Here is a 14,378-nt window from a genome sequence, read left to right on the forward strand (position 1 = left end):
AGAAGTGGTGAGAGAGGGCATCCCTGTCTTGTACCAGATCTTAGAGGGAATGCCTTCAATTTTTCTCCATTCAGAATGATGCTGGCCTGTGGCTTATCATAGATTGCTTTTACAATGTTGAGGTATGATCCTGTTATCCCTAATTTTTCTAGAGTTTTGAACATAAAGGGATGCTGTACTTTGTCGAATGCTTTCTCTGCATCTATCGAGATGATCATATGGTTCTTATCTTTAAGTCTATTGATGTGGTGAATAACATTTATTGATTTCCGTATATTGAACCAGCCTTGCATCCCAGTGATGAATCCTACTTGATCATGGTGCACAATTTTTTTGATATGTTTTTGAATCTGATTCGCCAGAATTTTATTGAGGATTTTTGCATCTAGGTTCATTAGAGATATTGGTCTGTAGTTTTCTTTCTTTGAAGTGTCTTTGTCTGGTTTAGGCATCAGGGTGATGTTGGCCTCGTAGAATGTATTTGGAAGTTCTCCCTCTTTTTCTATTTCCTGAAATAGCTTGAAAAGTATTGGTGTTAGTTCCTCTTTAAAGGTTTTGTAAAACTCTGCTGTATACCCATCCGGTCCTGGGCTTTTCTGAGTTGGTAGTCTTTTGATGGTTTCTTGTATTTCCTCTATTGTTATTGGTCTGTTTAGGTTGTCTACATCCTCCTGACTCAATTTGGGCAGATCATATGACTTAAGAAATTTATCGATGCCTTCACTATCTTCTATTTTATTGGAGTAAAAGGATTCAAAATAATTTCTGATTATCTTCTGTATTTCTGAAGTGTCTGTTGTGATATTGCCTTTTTCATCCCGTATGCTAGTAATTTGACTTCTCTCTCTTCTTCTCTTCGTTAGCATGGCTAAGGGTCTGTCGATTTTATTTATTTTTTCAAAGAACCAACTTTTAGTTTTGTCAATTTTTTCAATTGTTTCTTTTGTTTCGATTTCATTAATTTCAGCTCTGATTTTAATTATTTCTTGCCTTCTACTTCTTTTGCTGTTGTTTTGCTCTTCTTTTTCTAGGATTTTGAGATGAAGTATGACATCACTTATTTGTTGGTTTTTCCTTTTTTTAAGGAATGAACTCCAAGCAATGAATTTTCCTCTTAGAACTGATTTCAGTGTGTCCCATAGATTCCGATATGTTGTGTCTGTGTTTTCATTTAACTCTAAGAAGTTTTTAATTTCCTCCTTGATGTCTTCTAAAACCCATTGATCATTAAGTAACCTATTGTTCATTCTCCAAGTGATGCATGATTTTTCCTTCCTTCTTTTATCGTTGATTTTCAGTTTCATTCCATTATGATCAGATAAGATGCATGGTATTATCTCTACTCCTTTATATTGTCTAAGAGTTGCCCTGTGACATAATATATGATCTATTTTTGAGAAGGATCCATGTGCTGCTGAGAAAAAAGTGTAACTACTTGATGTTGGGTGGTATATTCTATATATGTCAATTAAGTCTAGGTTGTTAATTTTGTTATTGAGTTCTATGGTTTCCTTATTTAACTTTTGTTTGGAAGATCTGTCCAGTGGTGAGAGAGGTGTGTTGAAGTCTCCCATGATTATTGTATGGTGGTCTATTAGACTCTTGAACTTGAGAAGAGTTTGCTTGATGAACATAGCTGCACCATTGTTTGGGGTATATATATTTATGATTGTTATGTCTTGTTGGTGTATGGTTCCCTTGAGCAGTATGTAGTGTCCCTCTTTATCCCTTTTGATTAACTTTGGCTTGAAATCTATTTTATTAGATATGAGTATGGACACTCCTGCTTGTTTCCGCAGTCCATATGAGTGGTATGATTTTTCTCAACCTTTCACCTTCAGTCTATGTATATCTTTTCCTATCAAATGCGTCTCCTGTAGGCTGCATATTGTTGGGTCTTGGTTTGTGATCCATTCAACTAGCCTGTGTCTCTTAATTGGTGAGTTTAAGCCATTAACATTTAGGGTTATTATTGAGATATGGTTTGTTCTTCCAGCCATATTTGTTTATTAATGTTACTAAACCTGATTTGTTTTCCTCTTTGATTGCTTTCCCCCCTTTACTGTCCTACCTCCCAATGTTGGTTTTCAATGTTATTTTCCATTTCCTCTTCCTGTAATGTTTTTTTTTATTGGTTGTTCACAACATTACAAAGCTCTTGACATATCATATTTCATACATTAGATTGAAGTGGGTTATGAACCCCCACTTTTACCCCAAATGCAGGTTGCAGAATCACGTCGGTTACACATCCACAATTTTACATAATGCCCTATTAGTAATTGTTGTATTCTGCTACCTTTCCTATCCCCTACTATCCCCCCTCCCTTCCTGTAATGTTTTGCCAAGGATTTTTTGAAGAGATGGTTTTCTAGCTGCGAATTCTTTTCACTTCTGTTTATCGTGGAAGGTTTTAATTTCATCTTCCATCCTGAAGCTTAATTTCGCCGGATACACGATTCTTGGTTGGAACCCATTTTCTTTCAGTGTTTGAAATATGTTATTCCAGGATCTTCTAGCTTTCAGAGTCTGTGTTGAGAGATCAGCTGTTATCCTGATTGGTTTACCCCTAAATGTAATCTGCTTCCTTTCTCTTGTAGTTTTTAAAATTCTCTCCTTATTCTGTATGTTGGACATCTTCATTATAATGTGTCTAGGTGTGGATCTCTTATGATTTTGCACATTCGGCGTCCTGTAGGCTTCTAGGATTTGGGATTCTGTTTCATTTTTCAAGTCTGGGAAGTTTTCTCGTATTATTTCATTGAATAGATTGTTTATTCCTTTGGTTTGGAGCTCTGTGCCTTCCTATATCCCAATGACTCTTAAGTTTGGTCTTTTAATGTTATCCCATATTTCTTGGATGTTCTGCTCATGGTTTCTTAGCAGACTTGCTGAGATGTCTATGTTCTTTTCAAGTTGAAATACTTTGTCTTCATTGTCTGATGTTCTATCTTCTAAGTGATCTACTCTGCTGGTAGTATTCTCAATTGAGTTTTTAAGTTGGTTTATTGCTTCCTGCATTTCTAGGATTTCTATTTGTTTGGTTTTTATTACCTCTATCTCCCTGTGAAATTGATCTTTTACTTCCTGGATTTGTTTATGTAGTTCCTTGTCAAAGTGATCTTTCATTGTCTGATTTTGCTGTCTCATGTCTTCCTTGAGACTCCAGATCATCTGAAGCATGTATATCCTGAACTCTTTATCTGACATTCCATCTGTTGCAGCTATTACCTCTTCTAGAGTTGAGTTGACCTGCATTGCTTGTGGTCCTTTCTTTCCTTGTCTTTTCATACTGCTTGTGTTTCTTTCTGCTTGGTGAAACTGTTGTGTTTTTGAAATTTTCCCCCTATTTATTTATATTGCTCTTGTATAGTTGGGAAATCTCCCTTGCAGGGCGGGTAGTGGCTGTGCTCCTCCTCTAATCAGGGTGATCTGTCTACCACGCTGGTCGGTCTCAGGTCTGCCCACCCTGCGGGCACGGGTGGCGGCTCTGCTCTGCCCCCACTCCAATTGTGGTGACGTAACTACCACACCCTCGGGTCGTTGGTCCTGATCCGGATGTTGGCAGCGGCTCTGCTCGGACCCTACTGCAATTGGTGTGACGTGTCTACCACCCTGGCAGGCCTCTAGGCCTGTTCTGCCGGTGGGTCGCAGGTCTGCCTACCTTACGGGCTCGGGCGGCAGTTGTGTTCAGCTCCCACTCCCAGTGGGGGTACCTGACTGCCTCTCCAATGGGTCGCTGGGCCTTTTCCGGACACGGGCGGCGGCTCTGCTCCACCCCCACTCCAACCAGTGTGACGTGACTGCCTCGGTGCTACTTGTCCACCACGCTGGCAGGCTACCGGGCCTGTCCTGCCAGTGGGTTGCAGGTCTGCCTACCTTGCAGGCTCAGACGGTGGCTCTGCACAGCCCCTACTCCAAATGGGGTGACTTGGATACCGCGCCGTCAGGTTGCTGGTCCTGTTCCAGGCGTGGGCGGCTACTCTCTTCGGCCCCAGCTGCAGTTGGGGTGTCGTGATACCACGCCGGCGGGTCACTTGGCCTGCTCTGGGCGCAGGTGGCAGCTCCACTCTGCCTCCCTGGCCCCCACAGCACCCAGCAGGACCCGGACTGAGAAGCAGTCACTGCAGGTTCCCCAGCCCTGGGCCAAAGCAGCTTCGGGAGCCAGAACCCGGCCTCTCTGATCCCGGCCACGCTCCGCTAGGAGCAGGCTCCAAGGAGCGACCCCCGCGGGTTCCCCAGCCCTGGGCCAAAGCAGCCCAGGGAACCAGAATCCAGCCGCTCAGAGCCCGGAGCACACCTTACCAGGAGCGAGCCCCAAGGAGTATTCTCCACAGGTTCTCCAGCCCCGAGCCTGAGCGATCTGTCTGCGAGACGCAGGCAAGTACCAGCCCGAAATCACCTGTTCTGTAGCTGAATGAGCTGAGATCAGTAGAAAACAGGGATGATTACATCAGCTCTCCAAGATGGCGGCTGCTATCCTCCTCTGTGGTCCGACCGGTGTTGAGAATCGAACTGGACCGCTTCTCTCCTCTGTCTCAAAGCCGGAACTCAGCACTAAGCACGGCCATTGCCCCACTGGCAGGAGCCCCCAGAATCCGCATCGCTGCATTCCCGCTCCAGCACCTCGCCGCTTCCCAGCGCGTTCCGCAGACTCCAGCTGCGGGGTGGTCCGCAGATTAGGCAATGCGACCCTCCGTGTGGAGAAATCGCCCGAGACCGAGCCCCGGCAGCCGAACCTCGCGCGATGGAAATCCGTCCACTAGATTCTGGAGCACCTCAATTTCACTGGAAATTCCCAACAAGATAGCCTTCAGCTGTTTCTCCTCGTCTTTCTCCCGCACAGTGACGCGGCGCACTGGGGTGATGCACTCCCTTCGCCGCCATCTTCCGTGAACTCTGATTCCACTCATTTTTTAAAAATATTTTTTTAGTTGTAGTTGGACACAATGCCTTTATTTTATTTATTGTTACGTGGTGCTAAGGATCGAACCCAGCGCCCTACATATACTAGGTGAGTGCTTCACCGCTGAGCCACAACCCCAGCCCTGATTCCACTCATATGCAGTACCTAGAATAGTCTATTATTTTTCTTCAAGGGCTGGGGCAAGGGACAATGAGGATATACTGTTTATTGTGTACAGAGTCTCAGTTTGGGGTGATTAAAGCTTTGGAAATACCCATGTCCAGTGGTGATGGCTACCCAACCAGTATTTATGTATTTAATGCCATTGAACTGTATGCTTCCAAATGTAAAATGTTAAATATAATTTTGTGTACATTTTACCAGACTAAAGGATGAAATGATATAAAAATACATGATAACTGAATTGATCCACCCTAAACTCTGACCTTCAAAAAGGCCCAAGGCCTTTGAGCATGAGGAATAGATGTATTTCAAACAATCCCTGTGATTGGACTTGCAGATTTCTCATTAAACACTCATGTACATCCAGCATGGGGATCCTCTGGCATATACCTAATTTTTACATTATGATATGAGCATTTCATTTTGCACTGGCTGGTACACAGTAAATGAAGCAAGCAGAAGCCAGCTGACTTCCAGGGAGAGAAAGCTTGAAAATCACAACTGAGAGTCATTCCTTTCTTCTACCCTCTGGCCTTCTCTCACTGAAGTTCACCAAATCAGCACTGACATGCTGTTATAGCAGCACCCCCATCCCCAGAGGACATGCACTCCAGAAAGGAGAGCAGCACAGGAGCCTAGATATGCCCTGAAAAATCACCAGAAGTCATTGTGATCCTTCTATGCTTTGCATGATTTTAGGGTCTCTTATTCCAATGAAAGGAGTACAGAGCAATTGAGTCCAACCGTCTTATTAAAAAACACTTTACTGTATATATGCTATTATCTGTGAAACTTTCCAATTTTTTTGTTGTAATGAGAGTAAGAGCCAGCATTAATTCAGAGCTTACTATATGCCAGGCATTGGACTAAACACTTTCTATTTCTTACCTCATTTTCACTGCATGACAACCCTCCAAAGGAACTACTATTCTTACCTTTTGCAGGCAGGGAAGTCCTAAGAAGTTAAGAAGTTCCTAAGTCCACACATCTGAAAAGTGACAGAGACAGAATTCAAATCCAGGTCTTTTAAAGTCTATTTTCTGCACCCTCAACTGCTAAGTCAAGCTTTTTGTTTCAAAAGAAGAATTCATTTGCATTAATTATCTGATAGATGAAAAGCAAAACAAAAGAGGTAAGATTTTAGTAGTTTAAATGATGCAAAAGGGCTGTTTTTGTAGGCCAGGATGGTAAAATACTAGGAGTTTCATAGAGATCAGTCTAATAATTCATAACTAAGCAACTGAGGGATTTTTTCTCTTCCATATCCTGAACATGGTAACAGGACTGATTTATCTACATAAATTTATGAACCGCTGTTAAGTTTTGGCTTCATCCTGAAAACAATGCCCTTTGATACTTGGTTTGGAATCCTGGGGTCACCTTTTTCCAAACAGACTGTACAGAAGAGGAAGCCCCCAGGGGACAACATAGACCTCCACTCTGTTGGCCATTTATGGGCCACAAAAGCACACCCTCCATACTGTGCTGGGATGAGATGCTCCAGGTTTTCAGTGTCTCTCCTTTCTAAAGAGTAAATCCGCCAGGCACAGTGGTGCACACCATAATCCCAGGGTCTTGGGAGGCTGAGGCAGAAGGATCATGAGTTCAAAGCCAGCCTCAGCAAAAGAAAGGTAATAAGCATCTCACTGAGACCCTGTCTCTAAATAAAATACAACATAGAGCTGGGGATGTAGCTCAGTGGTTGAGGGCTCCTAAGTTCAATCCCAGGTACCTTCACCCTCAAAACAGTGTAAATCCTTGAATTATTTGCAGTATGAAAATTTGTTTCTGAATATGTCTCTATTTCATTATCTTATAGTTGCAATTTCAATATTAATGCATATGTACATATATTATTAATATTGACTAAGAAGAACTCTTTTCCTTTTAGAGCAGCACTTTAGTCCTTTCCATTTATATAAAAATAACTAAGGGGCTGGACTTGTAGCTCAGTGATAGAGTGCTTGCCCAGCATGTGTGAGGTACTGGGTTCAATCCTCAGCATCATGTAAAAATAAATAAATAAAATAAAGGTGTTGTCCATCTACAATTAAAAATATTTTAACAGAAATAGCTTAAACTGTGCATAGTGATGCATGCCTCTAATTCCAACAGCTTGGGAGGCTGAGGCAGGAAGATCCCAAGTTCAAGGACAGCCTAGGCAACTTGTGAGGCCCTAAGTAACTTAGTGAGACGCTGTCTTAAAATGAAAAATAAAGAGGGCAAATGATGTGGCTCAGTGGTGAAGCTCCCCTGGATTAAATACCCAGTACCAAAAATATTAAAAATTAAAAAAATAGAGGAAAAAAATAGCTTACGGTAAATTCTTACAAAAAGACTGGAATTTTTTAAGTGTAAGGGAATTTGAATACACACTATAACATAGGTAAACATCGAGGATACTATACGAAGTGAAATAAACCAGTTACAGAAAGATAAAAATCATGTGATTTCACTTATGTGAAGTATCTAGAGTAATCAAACTCAGAAAAAGCAGAGTGATGGTTGCTAAGAACTGGGGAGAAAGGGGAAATGGATAGTTGTGCGATAAGTATAGAGTTTCAGTCTTGCAAAATGAAAAAGTTCTGGAGATTAGTTGGACAATTATTATGAATATACTGAATGCTACTGAGATATCCGCTTAAAAATGGTCAACATGATAAATTTTATATGTATTTGATCACAATTTTAGATTGAAATTTTAAAAATGTCTGTCTTTCCCAGAATTTCCCAGTATTACATAAGAAGATGTATAAGTGGTCTATGAAAATTACTTGAGAACTTAAAAGCAAAAGTGAAGAGCTTTTGCTGGGTGCGGTGGCGTACACCTGGAATCCCAGCTACTCGGGAGAATGAGTCAGGAGAATTACAAGTTGAGGCCAGCCTCAGCAACTTGGCAAGATCCTTTCTTAAAATTTAAAAATAAATAAATAAAGGACTGGGGTTATAGCTCAGTGGTAAAGAACCTCTGGGTTCAATCCCCAGTACATAAGAAATGAAAAATGAAGACCTACTAAAACAGTGGTTTATTCCTTGTTTTGAACAACTAGATCTTGAGAGTTAAAGAGCTCTCAATTGACTTTTATTTCACTTAATGCCAATTTTTACTTTATTTTTTTAGTACTAGGGATTGAACCCAGGGATGCTTAAGCACTGAGCCACATCCCCACACTTTTTAATTTTGAAACAGGGTCTAGATAAATTGCTGATGCTTTGAACTTGAGATCCTCCTTCCTCAGCCTCTCAAACTGCTGGTATTACAGGCATGCGCGACCATGTCTAGCTCATTTAATGCCAATTTTGCTGCACTTTATCTGCAAGCATCTGCAGGATTTGAATGCCTTAGTGGTGTGTTTCTTCCAGAACAAATAAACAGGTGGCTTTATACATATACCAACAGTGTTTTACTGTCTTCAGTTCAATGCCTAAATCAGATTTTCATACTGTCAGACATATTTTAAAAGTATGGCAACTTTGAATGCAGGGATTTCACTTATATGAAGTATAAGTATAATCCTTCCCTCCATGCCCAAACACCTAATGGGCAACCTCTAAGAAAATCCGAACTGGATTTGTGTCTTACATTATCTTTACTAGTGCTAACTGAAAGTGCCCTCCAAATAGTAGCTTCTGGGTGAGGGGATTGTTTCCTAACACTGAAGTTAGTGCCTTTGTTATTGTCTTTGTTTTTATTTATTTTTTATTATTTTTTTGGTACTGGAAATTGAACTCAGGGTCGTTTTACCACTGAGCCATATCCCCCACCCTTTTTATTTTTTATTTTGAGACAGGGTCACACTGAGTTGCTGAGGGCCTCAATAAATTGCTGAGGCTGACTTTGAACTTGGGATTCTCCTGCCTCAGCCTCCCGAGTCACTGGGATTACACTGACACTGTTCCTGTGCCTTGGTTGGTAAAGTGAAGAAGGATAAGGAATATTTCTTATAACTATTTGGAGTAAACTTAAATCTCATTTCTAATATGAATGAATCCATGCTCAGTGAACAAAGATACAGGTGTAAAGGATAAGAGATTAAGTGAAGGCACAGGTATTTTACAAGAATAAGGTAATTATGATGTGTCAGAAATGAGGAGGTCAGAAAGTCAATGTAATGGATAAAAGAAGATCCCATCTGTAATTAAGAAGCTTCAAGATCAAAGAACCTAAACAAGGCCTTCAAGCCTACAAGGCAAATTCTTTAGGTAAGGCTGTATAATCCATGCTTTGTTTTCAGTTAGTCTCTATTTAGTGGTGTATATTAAATATAAGTACTGAATATTATAAAATTATTACAGAGTTACCTCTCTAGAGGTAGGCTGTCAGTGAAAATCATGCAGCAAATTCCATCTTTTATGCCTTTGCAAGATTTTTATTTTTCCTTCCTTTCTCTCTCTGTCTCATATCTCACATGGCTATGACCTTGTCGTCCTATGACTTCATTTTTTACTTGTCAATAACCACGAGGGATTAAAACTCTTTTCAGTGGATCTGTTTTAAATAATGCCTCATTAATGACTGCTCATTGTTGAGTGAGATCATAAATCATTTGAGGTGGCGATCAGTAGCCAATACCAGAAAGCCTTATTAAAGTTGGCTTTGTTGGGTGAACATTGCTGAGAAACCCAATCTGTGTCCACATATATAAAAATATAGGTTGTAGCAGCTGTTCCTGCAATGAAATAATGCTGGGTATATTTTAGAAATTAGCATTTATAGTCTTTATTCTAAATATATACTTAGCTAGGCCCTGGTCATTGGATGTGTGCTGTTTAACAACTCTTTGTTATGTTTTTGGTCAACTACCAGAGAGAAAACATCTCATTTTTCACTAGGTCTGCAATACAGCAATTAGGTAGATAATATTATGAGTAATCACACTGTTAGGAGTTTAGGGACTCAAGATGGCAGAAGCAGGGTACAAGAAATATGTCCTGGAACACAAAATAGGAAGATGGGTCATGTGTCCCTGTTTACCATAAGTCCCATTACCATGACAACTCCTGCCACTGAGGGCTTAGTGCCCATGGCAACTCCCACCACAGGTTCACTATTCTAATTAGGTGAAAATAAAGTAACCAATGGGAACAAATGGGCAATGTCTTCAATCAGGTCCATGCTGGGAGACAATGCTTCACAGCTCTATATATAAAATAAAAGAGTCCTTGGGGCCTGGCACTTCTCTCCCTCCCACTCTGCTTTATGGCACATATTTGCTCTACTTTATGAATGTTAATTTCACCTTCAATAAATCTGTGCTTTGTCTGTTACTTCTGTGTGTCCTGCTCAATTCTCTGCTCCAGATGTGGAGAATCTGGCCCCTAGCAGGACATCCCACTGGTGTCAACAGAGTATCTGATTCTCCTAGAGAGGTAACTATCTATCAATCCAAATAATTCTTATCCCAGTTTAGGAGTAGATAAAGAAATAGAGTTTCCATGTAAAACAAAGGGAAGTTTGAGTTTGAGATAAACAATGAATACTTTTTTAGTATGACTAAAGTAATAAATGGGACATAGTTATACTGAAAAAAAAAAAAAAACAACTCCATTGTTTGTCCAAAATTCAATTTTAACTAGGTATGCTTTATTTGTATTTGTGAACTCTGGCAATCCTGCACAGAATGCTTTGGATTGTGACAAATAAAATAATTAATTCATAATAATATGTATAAGAAAACATTCTTAAAGTAAAAAAATAAAATTTAAATAAGAAATGAAGACTTTTGCTCTGACAATATGGTGGGCGTAGTTCTGTCTGAAGACAGAACTATTATAGACAGAACTCTTATCTTACACCAACCACAAATGCTAGTTAAAATACAAAATATGTTTTCAAATGATCTCTCAGCTGGCAAGAATGTAAGCAATTTTAGAAGCCAAAAGCAAGAGAAAAGAAAGAATTGGAGTGGTAAGGAGAGCAGTTTTCACCCCAAGGACAATTGCTGAACCTTAGGGACCTTGAGCTTCAGATTTGACTACTTTATAGGCATGGGAAGGGTATGAAACCCAGGACCCACCAGGGGTAGAAAGTTTAATAGGAGCTACTTGCAGAGGTCTTGGATCAAAAAGAGCTGCATCCTCAGTTTAAGGGTAAACTGGACATACCTGACAAAAGGGGACAGTAAAGAAACTTGTCTCTCTCTAGCTTGGTGCTGAATAGAAGAGGAGAAAAAAAATCCACCCTCCTCCCTGAGAATTCACATCTACAAGTCAGTTTTCATGTGATTTTTGCAGCTCACATTGATACTACCTGCATATCCTGAAAACTTCAAGTCAAAATTGTTTCAAGTGACCCTGGCTACGAAGTACACCAAACACCTGGAAGCAACAAATGCAGGAAACCAATTTTTAGGTGTTGTTTTGATTGGAGTTAAACAAACAAACATTTTTTTAACCTAAATATGAATGAATATACACTAAAAAGATTCCAAGTAATATAAATTTGTTATAAAATAAAAATCACAAAACACAGAAGACAAAACACTACACCAAGAACTAGCAGGAACAACAGAATAGCAGCACTAGATCTATAACTATTTCAGGTGTTATCTAACATGGATTCTGTTCTATCCCATTCCATTCCATTTGTATTTTAAGAAATAAACATTAAAAGAAATTCATATTTGGCTTGACAAGAGTGTAGTGATCAGGTGTGATGTCTGCACAGCACACATGTTCAAATGAGTTAGGGTGTCATTAGTCATCAGAATAAATCAATAATTAGGAGACCCTGTGCAGTGGGGCATCACGGTAGCTATGCCAAGAGGCCCCTTGTCCAGAAGTAGAAGTTAAGATATTCTGCTGCAGGCAGACTGCTCCTGGGGGTGGGAGTGAGGATGCAGGATGCCAAAGGAAGGCAGTTAGCAGAATTATTTTGGGCTTTCACCACCCCAGGAGTTCAGAGAGAGCTGCTGTATCACAGGAAGACAGCAGTATGCCAAGGCAGAGTAACTGGGCATAGACCAAGGGGAGAATCCAGTCTGGTGTAGCACAGTGTTTGAGGAGGTCTGCAAAACCCAGACTTGAATTTTGGGCCCAGATTTCCAAGAGCTAAAGAAGATTGAAACAGAAAGGAGGTCCTGTTCCTTTCTCCATCCCCCCTTTCTAGTAGTCACCCTTCTAGATTGGAAGCAATTTTATTTGTATTTTCTACTGGTGCAAATGCATTCATACATCTTCAGATTGCAGAAATTGTCCCTGCCATCTCAGTGAAATGCTAGGTACTAATTCATGCCTCAATAAGATTGTAAGTCAGCAACAAAACCAAATGAAGCATGATGCTTTTGTTTTGTTTTATTTTTTTTTTAAGTAAACTCTTCCCCTAGGCAACAACCAAGTGGCAAAATAAATTCTTTTAATGCTGTTTACAGATAGGCTTGCATAAATCACTACCAACCCAAAGAAAGTTTTGATGGAGAAAAAAATATTTTCACCAGAGTTTGTATATTTTCTGTGGAAGCATGATGGCATCTACAACAAAGTATAAAATATTTCTTTCTTTCTTTCTTTTTTAAACTCAGATAGCCTCAAGAATCATCCATTTATTCACTCAATATTTATTATATGCCTTTTCTATGCCAGGCCCTGGGCTGGTAATAAAGTGGTGAATTAGATGTGGTTCCAGACTTGGAAGAATATATTACTAGTAGAAGGAAAGAACTGTGGAAAGAAATATATAACAATAATAAAAAGAAGCAATATGAATAAAATGTTTTAAGAGATGGATGAAAAACAGCTAACAATTATTTCTAAATTATAGTACTAACTATACAAGGAATCAATCAAAGTAAATATCAATGATCAAATGTAACCCTCATGATAGGCATATGAGGTGGATGCTGTTAACACAGATGAAAAAATAGAGCTCAGAGAAGTTTGAATATTTGCCCAGGTCAGTAAGTGGTGAAGCTGGGATTTGAACCAGTGACCTCTGGCAGTAGAGGGAAGGTCAGTGTAAAGAAGACCTTTGAAAAGCAATTAGGTGTTTCTTAATAGTGGTGAAGGAAGATGAGGTGAAGGTAGGGCAGTCCTGGAGTGAAAGAAGAGTGTGCAAAGAATGAGAGCATCCATGGGAACTGTCAGGGAAGCAGGGGCTGTTCTGAGGGATGGAGCCCTGGGTGAGGCGTGGAGTGGAGAGCCAGAGGGAAGCTGGAGAAGGAGGCAGTGCTGGAGCACTGTGGGTCTCCTGGGTCTTATTAAGGAATGGCAGGCTTGTTCCATGAAAGGTACTTTATCAGGGGAGTGACAGGATCGGATTTGCATTTCAGAAGAATTCCTCAGGCAGTGGTGTAGATTAGAGAAAGGGAGGTAGGAAACTATTAGTCTCCTTGGCTTAGGAGACCAGGAAAGTAATGTCACTCCTGAGGATACAGCCTAGAGAAACTCTCAAACATCTGCTCAAAGAGAGCAATGCTGTACTCTTTGTGTTAGCAAAACCCCTAAGTGTCCTTCAGCAGATAATAAATCAATAAATTGTAGTATAGTTTCACAATGGAATACATATGGTAGTTAAATGAATAAATTAGGGCAACATGTGTCAACAAGAAGAAAATATAAAATTAAGGTTGCAGAGGATATTTACAGTATGATGTCATTTTAGGAAAGCTTAAAGCCCTACAAAGCAATGCTTTAAATTGTGTATAGCTATATAAATGTCCATAACACAGGTTAGGTGATGGCAAGCTCATGAGCGAACCCTGGAGAAGAAGGGACTTAGGGATAGGGAAGGAGCTTGTCAAGGTGGGCTTAAATATATACATATACAAAATTTAAAGCTATTGAAACTAGTGGCCAGAACATGTTGTTTATTATTCTCTATAGTCAACTGTATATTTGAAATTTAACAGTTTTTAGGTTACTTTCTTCAGCAAAGAGAAAGAAAGGAAAGAGAAAGCTCTTTGGCATAAGTGTAGCCCTGACATGTCCAGGAAAGAGGTGACAGGGATGTGAACTGCTATAGAGGCAGCTGGAAGGGGACAGCGATGATGAGAAGCAGAAAGTAGGTGACTGCAGGGTCATGGGAAGTCCGTGAGAGAGTAGAATCCAAATGACTCCCTGCATCTGGCTGGTGTTACTGAGTGGGTGGTGGGGCCAATCACCAAGAAAGGGAATGTGGGAGAAGTAACAAGTCTGCCTGGGGTGTGGGAGGCAGAGATCAGTTTCAGACATGTTCAGTTTGAGGATTTCCCAGGAAGAAATGTCCAGTATGCACTTTGATATTCAAGCTACGGTTTCAAGATCTGAAATAGAAGGTATAGGGAGATAGCTCAGTGGTAGAATGCAGCCTGAG

This window comes from Spermophilus citellus (assembly GCF_964194105.1).
Source record: "Spermophilus citellus genome assembly, chromosome: 4".
Classification (NCBI taxonomy): Eukaryota; Metazoa; Chordata; class Mammalia; order Rodentia; family Sciuridae; genus Spermophilus; species Spermophilus citellus.